Source organism: Alosa sapidissima, chromosome 1 (genome assembly GCF_018492685.1).
Source record: "Alosa sapidissima isolate fAloSap1 chromosome 1, fAloSap1.pri, whole genome shotgun sequence".
Taxonomy (NCBI): domain Eukaryota; kingdom Metazoa; phylum Chordata; class Actinopteri; order Clupeiformes; family Clupeidae; genus Alosa; species Alosa sapidissima.
This window is the reverse complement of record NC_055957.1, coordinates 6652810-6663240: the sequence shown is the minus strand read 5'-3', so window position 1 is coordinate 6663240 and position 10431 is coordinate 6652810.

Genomic DNA, 10431 nt, shown 5'->3' with positions numbered 1-10431 from the left:
TTTGGTTATGATACATGGCAGGGTTGTTGAGATATGAGCTCACTTCCTGTTTGGCGGCTTCGCCACCAATTTTGATTGACTGTTACAAGCGAATGCTTTTGCCAATTGTTCCAGAAAGCAATATATTGATAGACTATGGTCTGAAGATGGTCTCTGCCAATTTTGGTGAGAATCCGCTGAAATTTGTGACCTGTGAAAACTTGTACGTGTTTTTGATTAAATCCAATATGGCGGCCGAATCAATTACTATGACATCACAAGTTCGCTTGGGTCGGCCTAAGGACCTCCAACAGTATTACCAGACACCACTAGTGCATTTTAATTCCAAACACAACAGCAGCTACAGGCCAAAAGGCATGTTTCTTAATTACAGCGCCCCCTAGAGGTCAAAGGTCACCAGATTTATTGAGTGTCCCCCTGATTGGGTCCTGAGTCTATGCACCCAGTTTGGCTTTGATACATGCAAGGGTTGCTGAGATATGAGCTCACTTCCTGTTTGGCGGCTTCGGCGCAAATTTCGATTGGCTGTTACAGCCGAATGCTTCTGTCAATTGTTCCAGAAAGCAATGCACTGATAAGGCATGGTCTGAAGATGATCTCTGCCAATTTTGGTGAGGATCCACTGAAATTTGTGACCTGTGAAAACTTGTACGTGTTTTTGATTAAATCCAATATGTCGGCCGAATCAATTACGATGACATCACAAGTTGGCTTGGGACGGCCTAAGGACCTCCAACAGTATTACCAGACACCAGTAGTGAGTTTTAATTCTAAGCACAACAGCAGCTACAGGCCAAAAGGCCTGTTTCTCAATTACAGCGCCCCCTAGAGGTCAAAGGTCACCAAATTTCTTGAGCGTCCCCCTGATTGGGTCCTGAGTCCATGTACTAAGTTTGGTTATGATAGATGAATGGGTTGCTGAGATATGAGCTCACTTCCTGTTTGGCGGCTTCGCCGCATATTTCGATTGGCTGTTACGGGTGAACGGTTTGAGTTCCGAAGACGAAAACGAATAACTTTTGTGAGGCTTGGTCTGAAGATCAAGTGTGTCAGATTTGGTGTCGATCGGACAAAATTTGTGACCTTTGAAGACTTTTTAGTGTTTTTGATGAAATCCAAAATGGCGGAAAATCCATCATGGCGGAAATTGACGTCATAGGGTGCGTTGAACTCGACTTGGTCCAAGGATTCCAACGATACCTCATTTTTTACAATCGGCCATACGGGTCAAAAGTTACGTGCGTGAACGCACGTCCAACTTTGGCCTATTGGTGGCGCTAGAGTGCTCTAGGTGCCATCATGAATCTTGGTGACATTAATCATGGGACTGTCCCTAATCAGTGTGCCAAATTTCACAACTTTTCACCAGACGGTTCTATGGGCTGCCATTGACTTTAATGGCGGAATAATAATAAATATAGCTGCAAGCAGCAATGAGGGGGCCAAGCAGAATAGGCCGGAGTAGCTACGGCGACAAGATAGAACTCAGCAGACACCCGTGATCAACAGGGCTGAAACAGGGCTGAGTATTGCCACGCCTCCGCCAGCCAGCCCCCCCACCTAATCACCCCAGCCCGTCCCACCCCATCCTGCCATGCCCTTGCACGCACGCATTAGAATTAACTGGATGGAACATGTTGTCATCAGTTTCACATCAAAAAATAAAAGATTGATAAAACACATCAGCAACTACACATCAAAATGCAATATTGCTAATTGCAGCACCTCCTACAGGTCAAAGGTCACCAAATTTTTTGAGCGTCCTCCTAATGGGGTCATGAATCCATATAGTAAGTTTGGTTATGATACATGGCAGGGTTGTTGAGATATGAGCTCACTTCCTGTTTGGCGGCTTCGCCACCAATTTTGATTGACTGTTACAAGCGAATGCTTTTGCCAATTGTTCCAGAAAGCAATATATTGATAGATTATGGTCTGAAGATGGTCTCTGCCAATTTTGGTGAGAATCCGCTGAAATTTGTGACCTGTGAAAACTTGTACGTGTTTTTGATTAAATCCAATATGGCGGCCGAATCAATTACGATGACATCACAAGTTCACTTGGGTCGGCCTAAGGACCTCCAACAGTGTTACCAGACACCACTAGTGCATTTTAATTCCAAACACAAAAGCAGCTACAGGCCAAAAGGCATGTTTCTTAATTACAGCGCCCCCTAGAGGTCAAAGGTCACCAGATTTATTGAGTGTCCCCCTGATTGGGTCCTGAGTCTATGCACCCAGTTTGGCTTTGATACATGCAAGGGTTGCTGAGATATGAGCTCACTTCCTGTTTGGCGGCTTCGCCGCAAATTTCGATTGGCTGTTACAGCCGAATGCTTCTGTCAATTGTTCCAGAAAGCAATGCACTGATAAGGCATGGTCTGAAGATGATCTCTGCCAATTTTGTTGAGGATCCACTGAAATTTGTGACCTGCGAAAATTCGTACGTGTTTTTGATTAAATCCAATATGGCGGCCGAATCAATTACGATGACATCACAAGTTGGCTTGGGTTGGCCTAAGGACCTCCAACAGTATTACCAGACACCACTAGTGCGTTTTAATTCTAAGCACAACTGCTGCTACAGGCCAAAAGGCATGTTTCTTAATTACAGCGCCCCCTAGAGGTCAAAGGTCACCAAATTTCTTGAGCGTCCCCCAGATTGGGTCCTGAGTCCATGGAATAAGTTTGGTTATGATAGATCAATGGGTTGCTGAGATATGAGCTCACTTCCTGTTTGGCGGCTTCGCCGCATATTTCGATTGGCTGTTACGGGCGAACGGTTTGAGTTCCGAAGACGAAAAGGAGTATCTTTTGTGAGGCTTGGGCTGAAGATCATGTGTGTCAAGTTTGGTGACGATCGGACAAAATTTGTGACCTGTGAAGTTTTAGTTTCACTTTCACTAAAATCCAATATGGCGGAAAATCCATCATGGCGGAAAATGACGTCATAGGGTGCGTTGAACTCGGCTTGGTCCAAGGATTCCAACGATACCTCATTTTTGACAATCGGGTCAACAGGTCAGAAGTTACGTGCGTGAACGCAAGTCCAACTTTGGCCTGTTGGTGGCGCTAGAGTGCTTGAGGTGCCATCATGAAACTTGGTGACATTAATCATGGGACTGTCCCTAATCAGTGTGCCAAATTTCACAACTTTTCACCAGACGGTTCTATGGGCTGCCATTGACTTTAATGGCGGAATAATAATAATAATAATAATAATAATAATAAGAACAAATAGAAAAACAATGGGTGCCTTCGCAGCTTCGCTGCTTGGCCCCCAATAAATATAGCTGCAAGCAGCAATGAGGGGGCCAAGCAGAATAGGCCGGAGTAGACACGGTGACAAGATAGAACTCAGCAGACACCCGGGATCAACAGGGCTGAAACAGGGCTGAGTATTGCCACTGACTCCGCCAGCCAGCCCCCCCCCCCCCCCCATCTAATCACCCCAGCCCGTCCTGCCCTGCCCTTGCAAGCACACATTAGAATTAACTGGATGGAACATGTTGTCATCAGTTTCACATCAAAAAATAAAAGATTGATAAAACACATCAGCAACTACGCATCAAAATGCAATTTTGCTAATTGCAGCACCCCCTACAGGTCAAAGGTCACCAACATTTTTTGTGCGTCCTCCTAATGGGGTCATGAATCTATGTAGTAAGTTTGGTTATGATACATGGCAGGGTTGCTGAGATATGAGCTCACTTCCTGTTTGGCGGCTTCGCCACCAAATTCGATTGGCTGTTACGGGCGAATGCTTTTGTCAATTGTTTCAGAGAGCAACATATTGATAGGTTATGGTCTGAAGATGGTCTGTGCCAATGTTGGTGAAGATCAGATGAAATTTGCGACCTGTGAAAACTTTTTGATGTTTTTGATTAAATCTAACATGGCGGCCGAATCAATTACAATGACAACACAAGTTGGCCTGGGTCGGCCTAAGGATCTCCAACAGTATTACCAGACACCACTAGTACATTTTAATTTCAAACAGAACAGCAGCAACAGGCCAAAAGGCATGTTTCTTAATTACAGCGCCCCCTAGAGGTCAAAGGTCACCAGATTTCTTGAGCGTCCCCCTGATTGGGTCCTGAGTCTATGCACCCAGTTTGGCTTTGATACATGCAAGGGTTGCTGAGATATGAGCTCACTTCCTGTTTGGCGGCTTCGCCGCAAATTTCGATTGGCTGTTACAGCCGAATGCTTCTGTCAATTGTTCCAGAAAGCAATGCACTGATAAGGCATGGTCTGAAGATGATCTCTGCCAATTTTGGTGAGGATCCACTGAAATTTGTGACCTGCGAAAATTTTTACGTGTTTTTGATTAAATCCAATATGGCGGCCGAATCAATTACGATGACATCACAAATTGGCTTGGGACGGCCTAAGGACCTCCAACAGTATTACCAGACACCAGTAGTGCGTTTTAATTCTAAGCACAACAGCAGCTACAGGCCAAAAGGCCTGTTTCTCAATTACAGCGCCCCCTAGAGGTCAAAGGTCACCAGATTTCTTGACCGTCCCCCTGATTGGGTCCTGAGTCCATGTACTAAGTTTGGTTATGATAGATGAATGGGTTGCTGAGATATGAGCTCACTTCCTGTTTGGCGGCTTCGCCGCAAACTTCGATTGGCTGTAACGCGCGAGCGGTTTTAGTTCTGAATACAAAAAGCAATACATTAATGGGGCATGGACTGTAGATGATATCTGTGAAGTTTGGTGTCGATTGGACCAAATTTGTGACCTGTGAAGACTTATTAGTGTTTTTGATGAAATCCAATATGGCGGAAAATCCATCATGGCGGAAATTGACGTCATAGGCTGCGTTGAACTCGGCTTGGTCCAAGGATTCCAACGATACCTCATTTTTGACAATCGGCCATACGGGTCAAAAGTTACGTGCGTGAACGCAAGTCCAACTTTGGCCTGTTGGTGGCGCTAGAGTGCTTGAGGTGCCATCATGAAACTTGGTGACATTAATCATGGGACTGTCCCTAATCAGTGTGCCAAATTTCACAACTTTTCACCAGACGGTTCTATGGGCTGCCATTGACTTTAATGGCGGAATAATAATAATAATAATAATAATAATAATAATAATAATAATAATAAGAACAAATAGAAACACAATGGGTGCCTTCGCAGCTTCGCTGCTTGGCCCCCAATAATAAATATAGCTGCAAGCAGCAATGAGGGGGCCAAGCAGTGAAATCAGCAGGCCAGATTTGCCATGTAAGTCAATGCCATTGCATCAGACATATAGCCTTAAGCAGTCACAGCAAGTTCCATGCCATACAACCCAAGATTGGCTGAGTTACAAGGTCAAGTTTCACATCAAAACATAACTGATTTTGTGGGGCTGAACCAGGGCTGAGTGTCGCCGCCCCCTCCCCCAGCCAGCCCACCGCCGCAACCGCCCCTGCCCATCCCACCCCGTCCCACCCTTGCACGCACACATTAGAATGAACTAGATGGAACTCACTGTCATCAGTTTCACATCAAAAATAAAAAATTGACTGAGATATGATCACACTTGCTGTGATTTAAACACAGAGGTCAAAAATTGACGTCATAGGGTGTGTTAAACTCGGCTTGGCCCAAGGATTCCAATGATACCTCATTTTGCCATTCGGGTCAACAGGTCAAAAGTTACGTCCGTGAACACAAGTCCAACTTTGGCCTGTTGGTGGCGCTAGAGCGCTTGAGGTGCCGGCATGAAACTTGGTGAAATGAATTATTGGACTGTCCCCAATTAGTGTGCAAAATTGTATAACTTTTTACCAGACGGTTCTATGGGCTGCCATTGACTTCCATTGCAAAATAATGCGCATCAGCAACTACTGACCAAAATGCATTTTTGTCAATTACGGAGCCCCCTAGAGGTCAAATGTCACCAAATTTCTTGAGCGTCCTCCCGATGTGGTCTGAGGTACATGTACTAAGTTTGGTTTTGATACATGAAAGCGTTGCTGAGATATGAAATCACTTCCTGTTTGGCGTCTTCGCCGCAAATTTTGATTGGCTGGTACAGGCCAATGCCTCTGTCAATTGTTCCAGAAAGCAATGCACTCATCAGGCATGGTCTGTAGATGGTCTCTGCCAATTTTGGTGAGGATCCGCTGAAATTTGTGACCTGCAAAAACGTGTACGTGTTTTTGATTAAATCCAATATGGCGGCCGAATCAATTACGATGACATCACAAGTTGGCTTGGGTCGGCCTAAGGACCTTCAACAGTAGTACCAGACACCACTATTGGGTTTTAATTCTAAGCACAACTGCTGCTACAGGCCAAAAGGCATGTTTCTTAATTACAGCGCCCCCTAGAGGTCAAAGGTCACCAGATTTCTTGAGTGTCCCCCTGATCGGGTCCTGAGTCCATGGACTAAGTTTGGTTATGATAGATGAATGGGTTGCTGAGATATGAGCTCACTTCCTGTTTGGCGGCTTCGCCGCAAATTTCGATTGGCTGTTACGCGCGAACGGTTTTAGTTCCGAAGACGAAAAGGAATAACTTTTGTGCGGCTTGGTCTGAAGAGCATGTGTGTCAAGTTTGGTGACGATCGGACAAAATTTGTGACCTGTGAAGTTTTAGTTTCACTTTCACTAAAATCCAATATGGCGGAAAATCCATCATGGCGGAAAATGACGTCATAGGGTGTGTTGAACTCGGCTTGGCCCAAGGATTCCAATGATACCTCATTTTGCCATTCGGGTCAACAGGTCAAAAGTTACGTCCGTAAACACAAGTCCAACTTTGGCCTGTTGGTGGCGCTAGAGCGCTTGAGGTGCCGGCATGAAACTTGGTGAAATGAATTATTGGACTGTCCCCAATTAGTGTGCAAAATTGTATAACTTTTTACCAGACGGTTCTATGGGCTGCCATTGACTTCCATTGCAAAATAATGCGCATCAGCAACTACTGACCAAAATGCATTTTTGTCAATTACGGAGCCCCCTAGAGGTCAAATGTCACCAAATTTCTTGAGCGTCCTCCCGATGTGGTCTGAGGTACATGTACTAAGTTTGGTTTTGATACATGAAAGCGTTGCTGAGATATGAAATCACTTCCTGTTTGGCGTCTTCGCCGCAAATTTTGATTGGCTGGTACAGGCCAATGCCTCTGTCAATTGTTCCAGAAAGCAATGCACTCATCAGGCATGGTCTGTAGATGGTCTCTGCCAATTTTGGTGAGGATCCGCTGAAATTTGTGACCTGCAAAAACGTGTACGTGTTTTTGATTAAATCCAATATGGCGGCCGAATCAATTACGATGACATCACAAGTTGGCTTGGGTCGGCCTAAGGACCTTCAACAGTAGTACCAGACACCACTAATGGGTTTTAATTCTAAGCACAACTGCTGCTACAGGCCAAAAGGCATGTTTCTTAATTACAGCGCCCCCTAGAGGTCAAAGGTCACCAAATTTATTGAGTGTCCCCCTGATTGGGTCCTGAGTCCATGGACTTAGTTTGGTTATGATAGATCAATGGGTTGCTGAGATATGAGCTCACTTCCTGTTTGGCGGCTTCGCCGCAAATTTCGATTGGCTGTTACGCGCGAACGGTTTTAGTTCCGAAGACGAAAAAGAATAACTTTTGTGCGGCTTGGTCTGAAGAGCATGTGTGTCAAGTTTGGTGACGATCGGACAAAATTTGTGACCTGTGAAGTTTTAGTTTCACTTTCACTAAAATCCAATATGGCGGAAAATCCATCATGGCGGAAAATGACGTCATAGGGTGCGTTGAACTCGGCTTGGTCCAAGGATTCCAACGATACCTCATTTTTGACAATCGGGTCAACAGGTCAGAAGTTACGTGCGTGAACGCAAGTCCAACTTTGGCCTGTTGGTGGCGCTAGAGCGCTCAAGGTGCCGGTATGAAACTTGGTGAAATTAATTATGGGACTATCCCTAATCAGTGTGCCAAATTTCACAACTTTTCACCAGACGGTTCTATGGGCTGCCATTGACTTCAATGGCGGAATAATAATAATAATAAATATAGCTGCAAGCAGCAATGAGGGGGCCAAGCAGTATAGGCCGGAGTAGCCACGGCGACAAGATAGAACTCAGCAGACACTCGCGATCAACACTTTCAACAAGTGTCACATCAAACATAACTGATTTTGTAGGGCTGAAACAGGGCTGAGTACTGCCACCGCCTCCGCCAGCCAGCCCCTCCACCTAATCACCCCTGCCCATCCCACCCCGTCCCGCCCCGCCCTACCACGCACGCATTAGAATGACTGGATGGAATATGTTGTCATCTGTTTCACATCCAAAAATAAAAGATCGATAAAACACATCGCAACTACAGATCAAAATGCAACATTGCTAATTGCAGCACCCCCTACAGGTCAAAGGTCACCAAATTTCTTGAGCGTCCTCCTAATGGGGTCATGAATATATGTAGTAAGTTTGGTGATGATACATGGCAGGGTTGCTGAGATATGAGCTCACTTCCTGTTTGGCGGCTTCGCCGCAAGTTTCGATTGGCTGTTACAGTCGAATGCTACTGTCAATCGTTCCAAAAAGCGATGCACTGATAAGGCATGGTCTGAAGATGTTCTGTGCCAATTTTGGTGAGGATCCACTGAAATTTGTGACCTGCGAAAATTCGTACGTGTTTTTGATTAAATCCAATATGGCGGCCGAATCAATTACGATGACATCACAAGTTGGCCTGGGTCGGCCTAAGGACCTCCAACAGTATTACCAGACACCACTAGTGCGTTTTAATTCTAAGCACAACAGCAGCTACAGGCCAAAAGGCATGTTTCTTAATTACAGCGCCCCCTAGAGGTCAAAGGTCACCAGATTTCTTGAGCGTCCCCCTGATTGAGTCCTGAGTCCATGCACCAAGTTTGGCTTTGATACATGCAAGGGTTACTGAGATATGAGCTCACTTCCTGTTTGGCGGCTTCGCCACATATTTCGATTGGCTGTTACGGGCGAACGGTTTGAGTTCCGAAGACGAAAATGAATAACTTTTGTGAGGCTTGGTCTGAAGATCAAGTGTGTCAGATTTGGTGTCGATCGGACAACATTTTTGACCTTTGAAGACTTTTTAGTGTTTTTGATGAAATCCAAAATGGCGGAAAATCCATCATGGCGGAAATTGACGTCATAGGATGCGTTGAACTCGGCTTGGTCCAAGGATTCTAACAATACCTAATTTTTGACAATCGGATCAACGGGTCAAAAGTTACGTGCGTGAACGCAAGTCCAACTTTGGCCTGTTGGTGGCGCTAGAGCGCTCAAGGTGCCGGTATGAAACTTGGTGAAATGAATTATTGGACTGTCCCCAATTAGTGTGCAAAATTGTATAACTTTTTACCAGACGGTTCTATGGGCTGCCATTGACTTCGATTGCAAAATAATGCGCATCAGCAACTACTGGCCAAAATGCATTTTTGTCAATTACGGTGCCCCCTAGAGGTCAAATGTCACCAAATTTCTTGAGCGTCCTCCCGATGGGGTCTGAGGTACATGTACTAAATTTGGTTTTGATACATGAAAGCGTTGCTGAGATATGAAATCACTTCCTGTTTGGTGGCTTCGCCGCAAATTTCGATTGGCTGGTACAGGTCAATGCTTCTGTCAATTGTTCCAGAAAGCAATACACTCATCAGGCATGGTCTGTTGATGGTCTCTGCCAATTTTGGTGAGGATCCGCTGAAATTTGTGACCTGCAAAAACGTGTACGTGTTTTTGATTAAATCCAATATGGCGGCCGAATCAATTACGATGACATCACAAGTCAGCTTGGGTCGGCCTAAGGACCTCCAACAGTATTACCAGACACCACTAGTGCATTTTAATTCTAAGCAAAACAGCAGCTACAGGCCAAAAGGCATGTTTCTTAATTACAGCGCCCCCTAGAGGTCAAAGGTCACCAGATTTTTTGAGCCTCCCCCTGATTGGGTCCTGAGTCCATGTACTAAGTTTGGTTATGATAGATGAATGGGTTGCTGAGATATGAGCTCACTTCCTGTTTGGCGGCTTCGCCGCATATTTCGATTGGCTGTTACGGTCAAACGGTTAGAGTTCCGAAGACGAAAAGTGATAACTTTTGTGCGGCTTGGTCTGAAGAGCATGTGTGTCAAGTTTGGTGACGATCGGACAAAATTTGTGACCTGTGAAGTTTTAGTTTCACTTTCACTAAAATCCAATATGGTGGAAAATCCATCATGGCGGAAAATGACGTCATAGGGTGCGTTGAACTCGGCTTGGTCCAAGGATTCCAACGATACCTCATTTTTCAAAATCGGGTCAACAGGTCAAAAGTTACGTGCGTGAACGCACGTCAAACTTTGGCCTGTTGGTGGCGCTAGAGCCCTCGAGGTGCCGACATGAAACTTGGTGAAATTAATCAATGTACTATCCCCAATCAGTGTGCCAAATTTCACAACTTTTTACCAGACG